The 7682-nt window shown below is 36.5% G+C and overlaps 1 long non-coding RNA gene across 1 annotated transcript; it reads left to right on the plus strand.

Moving 5' to 3' along the window:
- The first annotated feature begins 6089 nt into the window (after positions 1 to 6089).
- Positions 6090 to 6876, plus strand: LOC118486412. Its single transcript, XR_004878937.1, has 3 exons — positions 6090 to 6181; positions 6576 to 6628; positions 6727 to 6876. It is a non-coding gene; the product is annotated as an uncharacterized LOC118486412 (long non-coding RNA).
- Positions 6877 to 7682: the final 806 nt, after the last annotated feature.

Here is a 7682-nt window from a genome sequence, read left to right on the forward strand (position 1 = left end):
TTAATTTTTAAATGAAATATATATAAACATTTCGGCATTCAAACATAACTTACCTTGTCAACTTCGGAAATTGGTGAAATAGGAATCAAGGACCCATTGAAATAGCCCTCCAACCTCCGGTGCGCATCACACTCAACCATGGTCATTTGAAAATAGGGTGGTAGAATGCTCCAATGATCGCTTTGGTTCCTCTGCTCGTACATCTTAATCATCCAACCGTATAAATGCTGTTTTGAAAAATTTGTAGAATAACAGTTTTGAAAATAAAAATAATCTGGAAGCATGAATATTGATAATTTTCTTACATCATCACTTAACCAACTGGACCCGTCGTCACCTAGCAACGACGACCAAAATTCTGGACCAACTTCACCAGCCATCGTTTTTCCAAGCTTCCGCGTCCTTGAATCCATTTTGCTTACCAGTGAACGTTCGATGATATACCAATCTCGGATATTTTGTATCTGTTTATCCGTACACGTACTATCTTCTTTGTTCTTGTTTCTCTTTAACACATTCTTCAACAAAACAAAAGGTGATAGCATAGATGGACCCGGCTTTAGTAACCTCCCTGATCGCCGTAATGCTGCTGTCGGGGCATCATCGACTAACTGTTTTGTATTATTACATACAAGATCGTCACACGGTCGCAAGTTGTCTGTTGCCACATGATAAGCACCAACATCATTGAAGTTCACAAACGAGTCAACTTTTGGCTACATACATAAGTTTAAGTGATAACGAACATTAGTAGATATTATTTTTGATGTAATTGAATTGCCCAAATCCTTGCAATACAACATTACCTTTCCGACTGAATGAACGTTACCATGATCAAGATTTAGACTCATTAGTTGCATAACAAATAGACATATTAAATTATAGCATCACTATTACATAAAACACATTTATTTAATTTCACCCTTACCTTTGCCTCAATTAGTAGAGTTAGCTTCTCATTGTTCTCGTACAATATTGATTTAAATTTTTCCACAAGAGACGATTTCAATTCATCCGCATTTGAAACATTTCCTCCATCATGAATTGCAGACCTTCTTTTTCTTGCTTGTTAGATGCCCATGGGGGACAACGCTGCATAACCTTCAAACCCGTCAGCAACCCCATCATTTGGTTTAAAACCACTGGTGTGCATCGTACCATCATTGGGCTGCATGTTACGGGGTACCTCGCTTGCTATACGAATACTTTCTAAAAATTGCAAACTAGATATGTACCACTCAGTCTGCCTCTCCTCACTAGTGGGCAATATGGTTTGAATCGGACGGTAATGTTCATTCTAACAATTGAATAATGAAAAGTTTTATCAATCAGTTTATTCTAGTATAATATAGCTGAGAATAAAATAACAAAGTACAACAATTAGCTTTTGTGCCCATTAAAAAATGCGTTCAACGGTAGCAGTTGTAACCCTTTTTCCAGGCCCCCAACCTAAAAATCTTGGAATTGCTTCGCGTTTAAAAAATGAAACCATCTCCTTAAATTCTGGAAAGACTTCATAAATCCACATCTACACATATACAAAATTTATTTTAATTAAGGGGTTGCAATGTATTGCATCAGATTAAATCAAAATTTGTACCTTGAACGACCACACGCAACCAGGCAACGAGAACCCGGCGTTACCCTGTTGGTGTCGACGACTCAAATCATATACATGCAAATACGTGCTCTGCCAAAGATAGCTACCCCACAGAAAGTTGTTCCGTGCTTCTAAATCATCAACCAAATTCACAACCATTTTGTCAATGGATTCGAACCTTTGGGTACCTTTAAAACCTAACTCTAGTAACATCAACAGACAGAGACGAAGACAATCGTCTTCACTGAGTTGTGACCAGTCCGAATCAAATGCATCTTCTACACGACGTAACCTTACTTCGCGTGTCCCCGAGAAAATTCTTGATCTGAACGAACTAGGTGATCCATTAGGTATCGTATTTGGAAACGGTCCAAATCTAAACCCGGTGATAAGACAAAACTGAATGGGAGTAACATGAAGAAAATAATTCCCAAGCACATAAGTTATTCCATTGCTAGGATTATCAGTGGGAACCTGATGTCGTGCAACACAAAGCAAAAGTGGGCTTTCACAAATCACAGACTCAAGATCCAAATAGTGACCAAAAACCGTCTGCCTTAGCCTATGTTCTAAATTACCTGTCATTTTCTTTTTGATTTTATCTAGAACTGTCCAAGCTGCCCTAACTCTAATTCTGGGAGCCTTAGCCTACATCAGTGGGATAATGAATTGTAAATACTACAACAAAACTAAAAAACCAATAACACTACCAAAAAGACTTAAGATTAAAGAATTACCAGTTTAGTGGTAGCCGGAAGAGTGTTGTCCAGCATTGCAGCCGTTTCTTCTACCATGAATTCAATGTTAAAGTTTGGGATTAGGTCATCCTCCCAAAAATTCTGATTCATTGTGCTTGTTTTTGTTACAAAAACGGGTCAGATCGGGTCAGAGAGAACTGAATCCTTAACAAAATCGAATCGGGTCTGATCGTCTTAGTTAGTGAGGAAAGATGGGTCGGAGCTCGGGCAAAGGTGGTCCCTGTTACTCGCTTCGGAAGTGTCGAAAGCAGCAGTGCAACCACCACATGTGGTGGTCCCTGCAATGGGGGACGTCTAACCCCGGAAGCGCCTATGGACTCCTCGTATAATGCGTAGCCGCATCGGATGCGTCTGCAATAACTTTAAAGGGTCCATTAATGAGAGAGTCAAGGCCCATTTTTCTAAGCGTCATAGACGCATGGGATGCGTCGGGAACGTCCCATCTCGTTTAAATTGTTTTTTTTATTTTTTAATGTACTTTTTTTATATAACTAACTTTTTTATTTTGTGTATGTTAAATCATATATCATCTCATGATATAAAATTGAAAATTCCGTTTCAATAGTATATAAATCATGTGTTTTTGCATCTTCTTCAACATAAACAAATTTATTTTTAAATCATCACATTTTTCTAGGAGTCATAGACGCATGGGATGCGTCGGGAACGTCCTATCTCATTTAAGTTGTTTTTTTTTAATTTTTTAATGTAATTTTTTTATATACGTAACTTTTTTTACAAGTGCAAAAACACGTAAAAAATCTGTGGTTCCCTAAATTTAATAAAAAAACATGTCTGAACGACGGGGAAAAGAATTAGCGGGTGAAGAATACTGCTCTCAACCGGCTAAAAAATCCTCAAGTTGGATCCTAAATTGATGGAGGAAGCCGGTGAATGCAATAGAAAGCGGAACATCATCCAACCCCCCAAAAATGGGAGAAGAAGATTGTCTACATAATAGACATAGCCGACATCAGCAAAAGTGCGGTAGATGGGCGATACCAAAAGATGAAACAGAAAACTGGTCGAAAGATGTGATCGAATTCTACAACAGAGGCGACACACCGTTCTGTTATTCAGCTGTTTTTAATAGATCAGTACAGCTTGACAAAAACTTTTGGAGAACTTTATTGGGATTTCGTTTTAACGGCTATCTCAACAAACAATAAATTATATCAACAACTTTACGTAAACTATAATTTGTTAAATATGTTACTAACACTATAATTTTTACAGCATATCGAAGCGTGAGTTGGAAGCGTGAGTTGGAAGACTGATGAATTGGAGAAGTAGAAAGCTTCAAAAAGACCCCTTGTTAAATCTACGTTGGACAATACTACCACCAAAGTTTTATGAGTGTTTATTGGAATCGGTTCCGTAAAACGTGGCTACTTACTCTAACGGTAAATTAAGCCCATTTCCTTCCTTTTTTGACATTGATTATGTTTTTTTTCCCGATCTCGCTAGAAAATAAGGAGTGGCTAATGCTACGTCTTGAGTTGGCAACCCAACAGCCGGTAATGTTCCCGGGTCAAGACATCTGTGCAGGCAAAAAATACAGACAGGTTGTCATCCCTAGGCTGACAAAAATATGCGTATACTTAGGAGCAGTATTAGTTAATTTGCGCTATTGGAAAAAGACTGGAAAGCCAGAAAAAATCATTTCATTAGAAATGTGATGACTATGTCATGTTTAACTGCTCCTTGACTAGAAACGAAGCTGTGTATCTATGTATGCTGATGGAGCATCTTGTTACAGATAAACCCATAAACCTCACCGGTGACATCAATAAAAAAATGAAGTCATATAGAAGGTTCATGGCAGATAATTTGTATTTCTGGCGTTGTTTACTACGTCCTAACGTAGTTTAATATGGAATTTTTAATTTACTTTCATGATCGTTTTACTTTGTGTTCTTTAATTAATAATTCCTTATTAATTTAATTAATACTCTAAAAATAACAAAATCATTAAATATAATTTAATTAATACTATAAAAATAAGAAAATCACTAAATATAATTTAATTACTAAATTTAATATAAAATTTGTTTTTCATTTCTCTTTTATAACAAATCACCTAAAATATGAATTTCTTTAATAACATATTAACATTTTACTATTAAAAAATTAGAAAATAGAGGCATGTTTTTTTTAACATTCAGATTCATATATTTATGTGTATTGATAACAAATTACTGAATTATATATAAAATTTGTTTTTAATTCACCTAAAATTTGGATTTCTTTGATAACATATTAACATATATTTTACCATTAAATATGTAGTACCCCCATTACAAAATTTAATTTAGACATAATATTGATAATTATTTCTCTAATTATTAACCAAGCCTAACGCTGGTCACTTTTCTTGGGCTCTCCACAATCCATGCAGTTTGACTGACTACCACCAACTCGCAAACAGGAAAACTGGAGTTCTGCCATGGCGCAGTCGTAAGCAAAGCTTGCTTCTTCATCGGTGATACCGTCCAACTCATCATCAGTATTCAGAGGCGGCGGGTTGAATAAATTAGGATTTAAACGGGGTGGTGACGGTGCATAGTAGGTTGGTGGTGGTGCACGGCAGCCTGGTGGCGGTGTACCGTAGGCTGGTGGCTGTGCACAGTAGGCTGGTGGCGATCAACGGTAGGTAGCCTGGTGGAGGGGTTAACCAAGATTCGTTGGTTTTTGGTGGAGGGTTGCAATCAGCCTCTGGTCTATCACCCGATGGTTCAAATTCACCACCACCCATCTCTTCTAATTATTTGTTTAGTGGTATACTAGTGACCGAATTTTAAATATATAGATTGAGATATGGATAGAAATGTCAAATTTATCACTAATACAAAAAAAAAAGAAATAACATACAACTTTTTACTTACTTTATATACAACAATTAAACCTAATAAAAAAATAAACCAAAATAAACCAAAAAAAAATTATAGACTAAAAAAGATATTTTTGAAGCGATAGCACGAAGTGATCCAATTTTTCCATAAAGCTCGGTCTCCGGTTCCTCTTTTTTTGAACAATTTGGTGGCATAGGAGGAGCGGTAGAGGACGTGGACGGGGAAATCCGATAACACGAAGTGATCCAACGTTCCCTTTGTAGGTGAGTTCTTCGAATTTCTTCGTTAAACCACTACCATAAATGGCAAGTCAGATCACTTCCGTCACTTGGGGCAGGTCCCGTCACCCATAAACACTAGGACTTCTAAAGCTCAGGAAAACGTCATCTTCAACACAGTTAAACAACTTCATTTCTATTTAGAGAGTATCAAAAGGCGGATACATTGACATTGACATTCTATAAAAATTGGTTTGGAGAGAGCATGTTGAAAACCATAACTGATTTTCGTCATTATATATAGTAGATGGGTTAGAATTAACAAAAAAAAACTAAATGAATATGTGAAATATAAAAAAAAAATCAGAAAAGCACGGCACCCGATGCCTCTAATGCGTCTTACAACTCCTCCAAACAAGCCACTCAACGAGCCACAGCCAAGCCAGCCAATTATCTCCGGATGCAGCTGAGCCGGACGCATCCGCCTACTTTTTGGCCTGGATGCGCTGGTGGCTGAGGTATCAGCTTACTTTTGCCACGTGTCAACTCACCATTGGCGGACGCATAAAAAGTGGGATGCCCTGCTCCAAGGATGCATCAAATGGCCATTTTCGTAAGTCAAAGGTTTTCTTGGCTATTTTGGTAGTTTTCTCTTTGGTTGTAGCTCAAGTGTTCCATACATAGTCAAACATCCCAATTAAATTTCTTCCGCTCAAGCAATCACACGGGTCTTTTTATGTTCATAGAAGAGTGGTAAGTTGCCAATCTTACATTCTTATCTGGTTTTGGAAACAGGCTCAATATTACATGCTTGCGAGGTGATCATTGGTTACTTGGTTTGGGATTTTTTTGGACGGGTTCAATATTATGTTCCAATTTTGATAGCATAAACATTAAAGGTGAAAAAAAAAGAAAACCATTTTACAATTGTGGTACCGGTAAATTGGGCATTATGTATAATGTCTACAAGTGTCTTTTACTCCCCTTTTGAGGTTCTAGACCTGTAATTGCTAGCAAGGTTGATGTTATGGGTTGAAAGTCTCCTTTAATGTAATAAAAACGCCATAAATCTATTTCCAATATTTTTATAATAATTTACAAAAAATCTGCTTTCGTTAACATGATTGTACATTACATGATACAGGAGGTTCTGACGGGTGAGATAGAGGTTGTAAGTTCATCATGGAGTCAAGATGTTAGGTATTTGTATCTATTGTTTTCTATTTTAAGATGAATATTATTGGTTTCATTCAAAGTAAAAAAGGCGTAATTCTATTAAGCGTGATTTATATGGGCAGATTTAGACTCTCATGAAAGACCTTGCAAAATTGCAAGTTGAGAATAACCAACTTCCAACATTGAAGGTCAATAGATGATATTGCAATCTGCTTTTTCTAGCATTATTATTTTGTAAGATGTTATTACATTCATGTTGGTGCCCAATCAAAACGCCGTTTATGTGCAGAACGTGCGTAATTTGCCCCTTTTTTACTCTACCAATTATAAGTTTATAGAACTACTAGGTTTAGCGCGCCGCAACGCGCGCAGGGGTTAAATCCTAGTTTTATTTTAATTATTAACAAATCTAAGGGTTGAAGTGGGTTTCAAGATGAGTGCGCCCTCTCTTCGAGGTTTACTTGGATTGGAGTGAGTTCAAAAGAGATGACACTATTCTATTGGTTGGATTTATGGCTTTAAGTTGGTTCTAAGACGAGTGTCCCTCTACTTGAATAATGAATATTCAAATTTCAAAACATGAACATAGCAAGTTGTTTCAAGTTATTAACAACAATTCACTTTTTATTTATGAACTAATTAGCAATATATGTATCAGACAGCCAATGTTCCTAGTTACTAAAGCATTCTATTTATATAAAAAGTTGATTTGACAAATGGGAAATTAAATTCAATGCCAACCATTATGCTATTTATATAAATGCAATTTTGGAAATGCAACACCTACCCATCAATTCACATATCACAAAATAAAGACTACTCAAATTTTTGCAGTTACTACTCAATAAGACATAGTTAGAGGCATTAGATATTGGCTAGGTTAGGTGGTTAATATTGCTTAAAGTACTCTAGATATATTTTCAAGCATTAGATGTTCCGATACGCATGGTTGATCTATGTTGAGATGTTGAAGTTTGTAGAATAAGGTGCTGTTTGTGTTTTTAGAGGTAAAACGTCTGCAGTCTGCGGACCACATCTGCAGACATCTATAACCCCAAAAAAGCAACAAATCTGAAGG

The sequence above is a fragment of the Helianthus annuus genome, chromosome 14 (genome assembly GCF_002127325.2).
Source record: "Helianthus annuus cultivar XRQ/B chromosome 14, HanXRQr2.0-SUNRISE, whole genome shotgun sequence".
Taxonomy (NCBI): Eukaryota; Viridiplantae; Streptophyta; class Magnoliopsida; order Asterales; family Asteraceae; genus Helianthus; species Helianthus annuus.